Source organism: Ostrea edulis, chromosome 3, assembly GCF_947568905.1.
Source record: "Ostrea edulis chromosome 3, xbOstEdul1.1, whole genome shotgun sequence".
Classification (NCBI taxonomy): Eukaryota; Metazoa; Mollusca; class Bivalvia; order Ostreida; family Ostreidae; genus Ostrea; species Ostrea edulis.
In genome coordinates, this window is record NC_079166.1 from 70419214 (window position 1) to 70433381 (window position 14168).

Genomic DNA, 14168 nt, shown 5'->3' on the forward strand with positions numbered 1-14168 from the left:
AACAATATCACTTAATAACCAAGTATTTTTTTATACGACCCGAGTCACCTCGATCAGCTGATCGGTTATTGTATAATGTTACAAGACATAAAACTGATTTACAAATCGTAAGAACATACCTGCTAAAAAATTGGAACAGCCGTCTGCATTTCTTTGCCTGTTTTCGTTCTGCTTTATACGCTTTCGTTTGGATCTCTCTGATGTCGGTATTTTCGTCTATTAATATACGTAAGTTCCGAGATACAATATGGCGTCTCTGTTGATGCTTGTAAAAAGTGCCCGTATGTAGGTGAGAAGTGCCCGTATGTCAGTCAACAAGTGCCCGTATACCGAGAAAAGGGCGGACATTTTGAAGAAGAAAAAAAACGAGAAAAAAGGGCATGGCGCAGTTAAAAAGGACATGGCTCCAGTCAAAAAGGACATGGCGCCGCGCCGTTCTAGTTTGCTTTAGATTTAACACTACTTACATGACCATTACATCATTGGGTGACCAGAGGTAACCCTTTTGTGATATTTACATAAAGGGTAACCAGAGGAAACCCTTGTATGGTCATTACCTCAATGGGTGACCAGAGGTAACCCTTAAATGACCATTACATCAATGTATGACCAAAAGTAACCTTAAATAATATTTACATCAATGTCACACATCAATGTAATACACATTTAAAGGAAACATTTGGTCACCCAGAGATGCACTAGTTTTACAACGGTTACCTTTGGTATACCTTATAGTATATTTTGTATAATTTCACATCATAGAAAGGTGTCCTGAGGTAACAGGCATTTCAGTGTATGGATGACCTTAGGTCACTTTTTAAAAATTTCGACTTCTATCTCAAATACATAACCAAGTAACAGGTAGAGTGACCACATGACCAATCTCCTTCTATGTCCGAAATTCATACTTCCCGTTATCTCTTATACACATCTTACAGACACGCCTTATATATGTTATAATTTCTATTTACAACAATTCTAATGAACAATTACAAAGTCAAACCATAACATGAATTAGACAAGATTTCCCTTGACCATCTGGACATAAATTTGGACAACCCTTACTTAAGGTTTGGTGAAAATATACCCGGTAGATAAAGAAAAATGAATATATGATATATTAATTTGATATAAAATGTGATAGTTGAATAAATATTACAAATAAAAAAAATACAAAAACATACACATAAAAAGCTCATTTTACTCTTTGGCTCAGGTGATCTAAACATTTCACCTTGACTCTGTTGTAGCATCATAAGATATAATTCATAGTAACATAATTTAATTTTCATGTCTGAAATCAGAAGGAGACCAGAGGTCATCCTCCTTCCAGCCCCCTCCCTTTCGAGGTGCAACATTATCTTATAATTATCTGTAAGTAAATTGCAAAGAAATAGATAAATAAAAGGATGCCATTCCAAGTTCAATTTCTCTTTCACTGCATTGTATTTATCATAATCTAGGTTAATATAACATTCTCGTATTTGGGAAAATCTGGGGGATGCAGATAACAGTGAATCATAATTTTTAAAATTATGCTATTGTTGCTTAGAAATGATGACATGTAAATGATCAATAATTATTTGCTCAATATTCATTTTCCTTTGGTAGTGTGGAATACACATTGCCTGCATTGTACTTTCACTTTTTTGTTGGAGTATTTTTATAGCGTAGTAAATAGGGTGATCCGAGGTCATACTGAAATGGGGGTGACCTTGGGTTTTACTTGAGGGTACGAATTATCTTTCTGTGACATAACGATCAATTCAGGGTAATAAAAGAGAAAAGATCTATAGGGGAGAACTATTTTCCGGAAAAAGTCACATCGTTATAACAACATGTAAATATATGTATTTACATATGTAGGCAGGACACTGATAACTTTATCAGTGACATCCAAGTATTCATCGAAAATGCACGATTAGTTTTTCAAAAATCAAATTATCTGTATGGAAATTCCTCAACAATTTCGGGGTACCACCGAGACAATAAGCATCAATTTAGGGTAAAAAAGAGAAACGACCTAAAGGGGAAAACCATTTCCCGGAAAACTGATATTGTTATATAAACTAGCATTTGTTTTGTTCTTTTATTTTGTTTTGTGTTTGTTGTATGTATTTTGAAATTTTCAAATTTACGATTTGAACCTAAATTTTATCATTTACTTTGCTGAGTTGACCTTCGAAGTTGATCTAAGCAGTGGTTTTCCAAAATAACACCGCTCTTGGTAAAGCCTTTGTCCTTAAAATCTTTCAGGATGGGTCTGTCCCGAAATGAAATCATTGTATTTTGAGAGCTAGCAATCTTAACAACAATTTGCAAGAGGACTTTTTGGAACATCACTGCCTTGTGTACAAATTCACGATCTACAAAAAATTCGAAAATTCATTTCTTTACAACCAGATTCATATCTACACCCTCAGTTCTTGAAGTTAGTATAGCACAGTAAGCTGCACAGTAAACTAAACACTGGTCAATTCTCGCATGGTTGACTGAAAGGGTGAACACGAGGTTTTTCTGATATGGTGGATTATACCTTTTGTGGAGTCTGTAAGTTATGTACTAATGCCCTCTGTTAATCATAGACGGTTCTCGTGTGTATATGTTATAATTTTTATTCTGTCTCTGCTTGAAGTTTTGAAAATCTTGTGATTAGAACACTAAATTCAGGATGGCAACCACGTCGAGTGGCTGCCATCTTGGTGAATATGATCCTCTAGGAAAGTATCGACGTGAAGACTTCCTTAGTATATATTCACTGGACAATTCTGCTTTGAAGTCAAATGTCATCATTAGTCCCCTAACAGTTTGTAAAACCGAGGAGGACTATAGGTATCTTCTCTGTCGGTCCATCCCTCTGTCTTTTAGTCAGTCTGTCCCATTGGTTTTCCAGATTTTTTCTCTCATGTTTGCGAGAATTCATTTGAAAGTTTCAGTGTACTTTCAGAGTAGCAAACTACATATCAAGTTCGAATTTCGTATTGTTTGATGGACAGATGTGAAAGAAATCAATTTTCATATTGTTACAATTTTATATTCATCGGGATCGGGATCGTGTTCCGATGGAAAGGCTGTAGAAGTAGGACTTCTCAATAGACGAAATCAGTACCTAATTGTTTAAATAATCACTTCATTAATTTAACATTTCAAGCTCATTAATCGCAAGAGGAACATATTGATCACGTGAGTATTTCTTCTGTATTCGGCTAATGGAGTTAATGGATCAGTCGGCAGTACTCAATTTACCGCACTCCTGCAATCTGACTGAAATCACCGGTATTCGAAATCTGCCTTCGAAGAGTTGATAGTAAGTAATAATACCGACAGGGTTCAGAAGTCCTTTATAAGTAATTAAAATGCAGATATGAATGTTATATCGTTGTGTTATTTTGTGTTCCATTTGCACGATTATTTCCCTTACGTATTTGTTGCAAAGACGGTGACTGGGTGTTCCAGATTTGATGTTTTTTGAACTGCATCGAAACTAAGCAAATGGTACGTTGCACGATGACAGAGTAAGCATATAATTCGGGCTTTCTATCGTGTATATCTATATGTTTATCAGTATGTAAACAATTACATATATAAATATCGTAGCATATTAATATTAGGAATATAAACTTTGCGTTTTTATCGTTTTAGTTTATATAAACATGTATGTTAAAGTATAAATGCAGCTATACATCAAATCCAGGTATATTATAAGTACATGTATATGCAAATATACATAAAATTCAGGTATGTTATTATACGTATGTATTTTGTAAACTTCTCTTTTTATGACAAACATTTAGATGCAATGTCGCAGTTTGTATGTATGCAGGCCTGCTACATACTATTATATTTAATATATGTAAGCTTGTTGGATGTATGCGATTTGTGATTTTGCATCTACTCTGTATTTTCATTAATTAATTAAATCTATATGTTTTGTAATTAAGTATACCACTTCTTATGGTTAATATTTTATCTGTCATACAATTTTAACATTACTAACTCACCAATTATTACATTATGCATCTTCAGTTTTATACACATAATACATACTATCGAATAAGAATTATGGAGCCATGTCGTGCTATAAGCTGGATCTAGCTACAGAAACATGGTACAGGGTATGAGGTGTAGCACCTGATGACGACCTCAAAATTCTTGCCTAATGACGATCTCAAAATTGTTGTATGGCAAAATTTATAATTAATAACTAATAACTAGTAGCACTCTATTATCAAAATTTTCTTTGGCGACCCTACCCTAATTCTTTTCTGTATATATTTTAGTTATTTCACATGTATATACATACCTACATCCCTATTACTATTACCTGTTACTAATATTACTAATTATGTAATAATTCTGGTATATTTATTTCGGTGTATCTTGATTTATTTGGGCGAAGGACGGAGACTCGTGCGATTACTAATTATTACCTTCTATTAGAATCCAAATAAATTAAAAAAATATATTTTCAATATTTAATTTTATATTTACTTATACAAAAATTTTAAATTTTAATTTACTTATTGAATAAATTAAATATATAAATAAAAAATATAATTTATTATAAATAAAAAATATTTTAATTATTTAATTTTAATTTACTTAAATTTTTTTTTTTTTAAATTCTAATTTATTGAATAAATTAAATAAAAGTTATTATTAAATTTATTATATAAATAAAAAATATAATTAATTTCTTACTTTTTATTTAGTTTTGTAAAATATAAGTTACTTCTTTATTTCATTATGATTTATGACATACGACCACATGTATGTGTCCGGCCATCAAAAGACAGTACCGCAGTCATCAGACGTGTTGGTACACGATGGTCCTTATTTATTTATATTTATTTATTTTTAAAACCATGGGACAACCCATACGTCCCATACGGAGCATATGTATGTTACTACAACACACTTCAACTTCACTATGTTGGTGCATTTGGGAGGTGTTGGAGGGTGAGGCTGGATCGCAATGAGATGGATAGTATTATGGCAGATAATACAGTCACCAATCGGTTAACGATATATAGTTAACCAATCCTACGAATATCAAACAAACAAAGCATTACTTCCAAGGTGGTCCATCGAATAGCGACAGTTACTCTACACTCTTGACAGTACTTTTGAACGAGTTGAGTTACTGTTATTTATACATATTATTTACATCTTAAAATTATTATTAAATTAAATATAAATATTTTTTTTCCAATCTAAATATCATTATGTTAAATTACTTTACTATTAAAATCTTAATTATTTACATGTCCTTTTAATTCCATTGATAATTTATGCTTATTCAATATTCAATGCATTCATTAACTTAACCTTCTGTTTTGCTTATTATTGATATAATAGGCCATCGTACCGTGGTTTCAGCGGGTGAAACGTCACAATAACACAAATTACGTTGTATGAGCGGTTTCAGTGGATGAAACGTCACAATGTCACAAATTACGTCACTAATTACGTTGTATGAGCGTCTTCACAGCGGCTGCCACGTAACTAATCTATTCATTCGCCATCTTCAATTTGCATGATTTATAGCTTCCAATATCATTCGTAAGTTTCCTTCCGGTTGGTGAGTAAAAAGTTTTACTTATATGTATAACTAAGGTTTTATCATGCATGTTTACAAATATGTAAACAATTTCGTATGTTTATATGCATGTTTACAAATATGTAAACAATTTCGCATGTTTATAAGTATGGAAATCACTAAGCATCATTATTCTACTGTTGAATTTTTATATGCTTACTAATATATAAACAACTACATGTGTTATACTTATATAAACAACTAAGCATATAATTCGGGCTTTCTATCGTGTATATCTATATGTTTATCAGTATGTAAACAATTACATATATAAATATCGTAGCATATTAATATTAGGAATATAAACTTTGCGTTTTTATCGTTTTAGTTTATATAAACATGTATGTTAAAGTATAAATGCAGCTATACATCAAATCCAGGTATATTATAAGTACATGTATATGCAAATATACATAAAATTCAGGTATGTTATTATACGTATGTATTTTGTAAACTTCTCTTTTTATGACAAACATTTAGATGCAATGTCGCAGTTTGTATGTATGCAGGCCTGCTACATACTATTATATTTAATATATGTAAGCTTGTTGGATGTATGCGATTTGTGATTTTGCATCTACTCTGTATTTTCATTAATTAATTAAATCTATATGTTTTGTAATTAAGTATACCACTTCTTATGGTTAATATTTTATCTGTCATACAATTTTAACATTACTAACTCACCAATTATTACATTATGCATCTTCAGTTTTATACACATAATACATACTATCGAATAAGAATTATGGAGCCATGTCGTGCTATAAGCTGGATCTAGCTACAGAAACATGGTACAGGGTATGAGGTGTAGCACCTGATGACGACCTCAAAATTCTTGCCTAATGACGATCTCAAAATTGTTGTATGGCAAAATTTATAATTAATAACTAATAACTAGTAGCACTCTATTATCAAAATTTTCTTTGGCGACCCTACCCTAATTCTTTTCTGTATATATTTTAGTTATTTCACATGTATATACATACCTACATCCCTATTACTATTACCTGTTACTAATATTACTAATTATGTAATAATTCTGGTATATTTATTTCGGTGTATCTTGATTTATTTGGGCGAAGGACGGAGACTCGTGCGATTACTAATTATTACCTTCTATTAGAATCCAAATAAATTAAAAAAATATATTTTCAATATTTAATTTTATATTTACTTATACAAAAATTTTAAATTTTAATTTACTTATTGAATAAATTAAATATATAAATAAAAAATATAATTTATTATAAATAAAAAATATTTTAATTATTTAATTTTAATTTACTTAAATTTTTTTTTTTTAAATTCTAATTTATTGAATAAATTAAATAAAAGTTATTATTAAATTTATTATATAAATAAAAAATATAATTAATTTCTTACTTTTTATTTAGTTTTGTAAAATATAAGTTACTTCTTTATTTCATTATGATTTATGACATACGACCACATGTATGTGTCCGGCCATCAAAAGACAGTACCGCAGTCATCAGACGTGTTGGTACACGATGGTCCTTATTTATTTATATTTATTTATTTTTAAAACCATGGGACAACCCATACGTCCCATACGGAGCATATGTATGTTACTACAACACACTTCAACTTCACTATGTTGGTGCATTTGGGAGGTGTTGGAGGGTGAGGCTGGATCGCAATGAGATGGATAGTATTATGGCAGATAATACAGTCACCAATCGGTTAACGATATATAGTTAACCAATCCTACGAATATCAAACAAACAAAGCATTACTTCCAAGGTGGTCCATCGAATAGCGACAGTTACTCTACACTCTTGACAGTACTTTTGAACGAGTTGAGTTACTGTTATTTATACATATTATTTACATCTTAAAATTATTATTAAATTAAATATAAATATTTTTTTTCCAATCTAAATATCATTATGTTAAATTACTTTACTATTAAAATCTTAATTATTTACATGTCCTTATAATTCCATTGATAATTTATGCTTATTCAATATTCAATGCATTCATTAACTTAACCTTCTGTTTTGCTTATTATTGATATAATAGGCCATCGTACCGTGGTTTCAGCGGGTGAAACGTCACAATAACACAAATTACGTTGTATGAGCGGTTTCAGTGGATGAAACGTCACAATGTCACAAATTACGTCACTAATTACGTTGTATGAGCGTCTTCACAGCGGCTGCCACGTAACTAATCTATTCATTCGCCATCTTCAATTTGCATGATTTATAGCTTCCAATATCATTCGTAAGTTTCCTTCCGGTTGGTGAGTAAAAAGTTTTACTTATATGTATAACTAAGGTTTTATCATGCATGTTTACAAATATGTAAACAATTTCGTATGTTTATATGCATGTTTACAAATATGTAAACAATTTCGCATGTTTATAAGTATGGAAATCACTAAGCATCATTATTCTACTGTTGAATTTTTATATGCTTACTAATATATAAACAACTACATGTGTTATACTTATATAAACAACTAAGCATATAATTCGGGCTTTCTATCGTGTATATCTATATGTTTATCAGTATGTAAACAATTACATATATAAATATCGTAGCATATTAATATTACGAATATAAACTTTGCATTTTTATCGTTTTAGTTTATATAAACATGTATGTTAAAGTATAAATGCAGCTATACATCAAATCCAGGTATATTATAAGTACATGTATATGCAAATATACATAAAATTCAGGTATGTTATTATACGTATGTATTTTGTAAACTTCTCTTTTTATGACAAACATTTAGATGCAATGTCGCAGTTTGTATGTATGCAGGCCTGCTACATACTATTATATTTAATATATGTAAGCTTGTTGGATGTATGCGATTTGTGATTTTGCATCTACTCTGTATTTTCATTAATTAATTAAATCTATATGTTTTGTAATTAAGTATACCACTTCTTATGGTTAATATTTTATCTGTCATACAATTTTAACATTACTAACTCACCAATTATTACATTATGCATCTTCAGTTTTATACACATAATACATACTATCGAATAAGAATTATGGAGCCATGTCGTGCTATAAGCTGGATCTAGCTACAGAAACATGGTACAGGGTATGAGGTGTAGCACCTGATGACGACCTCAAAATTCTTGCCTAATGACGATCTCAAAATTGTTGTATGGCAAAATTTATAATTAATAACTAATAACTAGTAGCACTCTATTATCAAAATTTTCTTTGGCGACCCTACCCTAATTCTTTTCTGTATATATTTTAGTTATTTCACATGTATATACATACCTACATCCCTATTACTATTACCTGTTACTAATATTACTAATTATGTAATAATTCTGGTATATTTATTTCGGTGTATCTTGATTTATTTGGGCGAAGGACGGAGACTCGTGCGATTACTAATTATTACCTTCTATTAGAATCCAAATAAATTAAAAAAATATATTTTCAATATTTAATTTTATATTTACTTATACAAAAATTTTAAATTTTAATTTACTTATTGAATAAATTAAATATATAAATAAAAAATATAATTTATTATAAATAAAAAATATTTTAATTATTTAATTTTAATTTACTTAAATTTTTTTTTTTTAAATTCTAATTTATTGAATAAATTAAATAAAAGTTATTATTAAATTTATTATATAAATAAAAAATATAATTAATTTCTTACTTTTTATTTAGTTTTGTAAAATATAAGTTACTTCTTTATTTCATTATGATTTATGACATACGACCACATGTATGTGTCCGGCCATCAAAAGACAGTACCGCAGTCATCAGACGTGTTGGTACACGATGGTCCTTATTTATTTATATTTATTTATTTTTAAAACCATGGGACAACCCATACGTCCCATACGGAGCATATGTATGTTACTACAACACACTTCAACTTCACTATGTTGGTGCATTTGGGAGGTGTTGGAGGGTGAGGCTGGATCGCAATGAGATGGATAGTATTATGGCAGATAATACAGTCACCAATCGGTTAACGATATATAGTTAACCAATCCTACGAATATCAAACAAACAAAGCATTACTTCCAAGGTGGTCCATCGAATAGCGACAGTTACTCTACACTCTTGACAGTACTTTTGAACGAGTTGAGTTACTGTTATTTATACATATTATTTACATCTTAAAATTATTATTAAATTAAATATAAATATTTTTTTTCCAATCTAAATATCATTATGTTAAATTACTTTACTATTAAAATCTTAATTATTTACATGTCCTTATAATTCCATTGATAATTTATGCTTATTCAATATTCAATGCATTCATTAACTTAACCTTCTGTTTTGCTTATTATTGATATAATAGGCCATCGTACCGTGGTTTCAGCGGGTGAAACGTCACAATAACACAAATTACGTTGTATGAGCGGTTTCAGTGGATGAAACGTCACAATGTCACAAATTACGTCACTAATTACGTTGTATGAGCGTCTTCACAGCGGCTGCCACGTAACTAATCTATTCATTCGCCATCTTCAATTTGCATGATTTATAGCTTCCAATATCATTCGTAAGTTTCCTTCCGGTTGGTGAGTAAAAAGTTTTACTTATATGTATAACTAAGGTTTTATCATGCATGTTTACAAATATGTAAACAATTTCGTATGTTTATATGCATGTTTACAAATATGTAAACAATTTCGCATGTTTATAAGTATGGAAATCACTAAGCATCATTATTCTACTGTTGAATTTTTATATGCTTACTAATATATAAACAACTACATGTGTTATACTTATATAAACAACTAAGCATATAATTCGGGCTTTCTATCGTGTATATCTATATGTTTATCAGTATGTAAACAATTACATATATAAATATCGTAGCATATTAATATTAGGAATATAAACTTTGCGTTTTTATCGTTTTAGTTTATATAAACATGTATGTTAAAGTATAAATGCAGCTATACATCAAATCCAGGTATATTATAAGTACATGTATATGCAAATATACATAAAATTCAGGTATGTTATTATACGTATGTATTTTGTAAACTTCTCTTTTTATGACAAACATTTAGATGCAATGTCGCAGTTTGTATGTATGCAGGCCTGCTACATACTATTATATTTAATATATGTAAGCTTGTTGGATGTATGCGATTTGTGATTTTGCATCTACTCTGTATTTTCATTAATTAATTAAATCTATATGTTTTGTAATTAAGTATACCACTTCTTATGGTTAATATTTTATCTGTCATACAATTTTAACATTACTAACTCACCAATTATTACATTATGCATCTTCAGTTTTATACACATAATACATACTATCGAATAAGAATTATGGAGCCATGTCGTGCTATAAGCTGGATCTAGCTACAGAAACATGGTACAGGGTATGAGGTGTAGCACCTGATGACGACCTCAAAATTCTTGCCTAATGACGATCTCAAAATTGTTGTATGGCAAAATTTATAATTAATAACTAATAACTAGTAGCACTCTATTATCAAAATTTTCTTTGGCGACCCTACCCTAATTCTTTTCTGTATATATTTTAGTTATTTCACATGTATATACATACCTACATCCCTATTACTATTACCTGTTACTAATATTACTAATTATGTAATAATTCTGGTATATTTATTTCGGTGTATCTTGATTTATTTGGGCGAAGGACGGAGACTCGTGCGATTACTAATTATTACCTTCTATTAGAATCCAAATAAATTAAAAAAATATATTTTCAATATTTAATTTTATATTTACTTATACAAAAATTTTAAATTTTAATTTACTTATTGAATAAATTAAATATATAAATAAAAAATATAATTTATTATAAATAAAAAATATTTTAATTATTTAATTTTAATTTACTTAAATTTTTTTTTTTTTAAATTCTAATTTATTGAATAAATTAAATAAAAGTTATTATTAAATTTATTATATAAATAAAAAATATAATTAATTTCTTACTTTTTATTTAGTTTTGTAAAATATAAGTTACTTCTTTATTTCATTATGATTTATGACATACGACCACATGTATGTGTCCGGCCATCAAAAGACAGTACCGCAGTCATCAGACGTGTTGGTACACGATGGTCCTTATTTATTTATATTTATTTATTTTTAAAACCATGGGACAACCCATACGTCCCATACGGAGCATATGTATGTTACTACAACACACTTCAACTTCACTATGTTGGTGCATTTGGGAGGTGTTGGAGGGTGAGGCTGGATCGCAATGAGATGGATAGTATTATGGCAGATAATACAGTCACCAATCGGTTAACGATATATAGTTAACCAATCCTACGAATATCAAACAAACAAAGCATTACTTCCAAGGTGGTCCATCGAATAGCGACAGTTACTCTACACTCTTGACAGTACTTTTGAACGAGTTGAGTTACTGTTATTTATACATATTATTTACATCTTAAAATTATTATTAAATTAAATATAAATATTTTTTTTCCAATCTAAATATCATTATGTTAAATTACTTTACTATTAAAATCTTAATTATTTACATGTCCTTTTAATTCCATTGATAATTTATGCTTATTCAATATTCAATGCATTCATTAACTTAACCTTCTGTTTTGCTTATTATTGATATAATAGGCCATCGTACCGTGGTTTCAGCGGGTGAAACGTCACAATAACACAAATTACGTTGTATGAGCGGTTTCAGTGGATGAAACGTCACAATGTCACAAATTACGTCACTAATTACGTTGTATGAGCGTCTTCACAGCGGCTGCCACGTAACTAATCTATTCATTCGCCATCTTCAATTTGCATGATTTATAGCTTCCAATATCATTCGTAAGTTTCCTTCCGGTTGGTGAGTAAAAAGTTTTACTTATATGTATAACTAAGGTTTTATCATGCATGTTTACAAATATGTAAACAATTTCGTATGTTTATATGCATGTTTACAAATATGTAAACAATTTCGCATGTTTATAAGTATGGAAATCACTAAGCATCATTATTCTACTGTTGAATTTTTATATGCTTACTAATATATAAACAACTACATGTGTTATACTTATATAAACAACTAAGCATATAATTCGGGCTTTCTATCGTGTATATCTATATGTTTATCAGTATGTAAACAATTACATATATAAATATCGTAGCATATTAATATTAGGAATATAAACTTTGCGTTTTTATCGTTTTAGTTTATATAAACATGTATGTTAAAGTATAAATGCAGCTATACATCAAATCCAGGTATATTATAAGTACATGTATATGCAAATATACATAAAATTCAGGTATGTTATTATACGTATGTATTTTGTAAACTTCTCTTTTTATGACAAACATTTAGATGCAATGTCGCAGTTTGTATGTATGCAGGCCTGCTACATACTATTATATTTAATATATGTAAGCTTGTTGGATGTATGCGATTTGTGATTTTGCATCTACTCTGTATTTTCATTAATTAATTAAATCTATATGTTTTGTAATTAAGTATACCACTTCTTATGGTTAATATTTTATCTGTCATACAATTTTAACATTACTAACTCACCAATTATTACATTATGCATCTTCAGTTTTATACACATAATACATACTATCGAATAAGAATTATGGAGCCATGTCGTGCTATAAGCTGGATCTAGCTACAGAAACATGGTACAGGGTATGAGGTGTAGCACCTGATGACGACCTCAAAATTCTTGCCTAATGACGATCTCAAAATTGTTGTATGGCAAAATTTATAATTAATAACTAATAACTAGTAGCACTCTATTATCAAAATTTTCTTTGGCGACCCTACCCTAATTCTTTTCTGTATATATTTTAGTTATTTCACATGTATATACATACCTACATCCCTATTACTATTACCTGTTACTAATATTACTAATTATGTAATAATTCTGGTATATTTATTTCGGTGTATCTTGATTTATTTGGGCGAAGGACGGAGACTCGTGCGATTACTAATTATTACCTTCTATTAGAATCCAAATAAATTAAAAAAATATATTTTCAATATTTAATTTTATATTTACTTATACAAAAATTTTAAATTTTAATTTACTTATTGAATAAATTAAATATATAAATAAAAAATATAATTTATTATAAATAAAAAATATTTTAATTATTTAATTTTAATTTACTTAAATTTTTTTTTTTTAAATTCTAATTTATTGAATAAATTAAATAAAAGTTATTATTAAATTTATTATATAAATAAAAAATATAATTAATTTCTTACTTTTTATTTAGTTTTGTAAAATATAAGTTACTTCTTTATTTCATTATGATTTATGACATACGACCACATGTATGTGTCCGGCCATCAAAAGACAGTACCGCAGTCATCAGACGTGTTGGTACACGATGGTCCTTATTTATTTATATTTATTTATTTTTAAAACCATGGGACAACCCATACGTCCCATACGGAGCATATGTATGTTACTACAACACACTTCAACTTCACTATGTTGGTGCATTTGGGAGGTGTTGGAGGGTGAGGCTGGATCGCAATGAGATGGATAGTATTATGGCAGATAATACAGTCACCAATCGGTTAACGATATAT

General features: G+C 29.1%; 1 protein-coding gene across 4 annotated transcripts in view; it reads right to left on the bottom strand.

Annotated features, from left to right (window-relative positions):
* Nucleotides 1–14168, bottom strand: part of LOC125674781 (uncharacterized) — a 58056-nt gene that overhangs the window by 21347 nt on the left and 22541 nt on the right. Inside the window, exon 1 of one of the 4 annotated variants that reach the window (XM_056158715.1) lies at nt 2166–3048. The exons of 2 other annotated variants lie outside the window; for them this stretch is intronic. The gene's annotated coding sequence lies outside the window, so the exon portion shown is untranslated. Of the gene's footprint in view, nt 1–119; nt 3049–14168 lie in introns of those variants that run through there. One more of the 4 variants, XM_056158710.1, reaches the window with a different exon arrangement.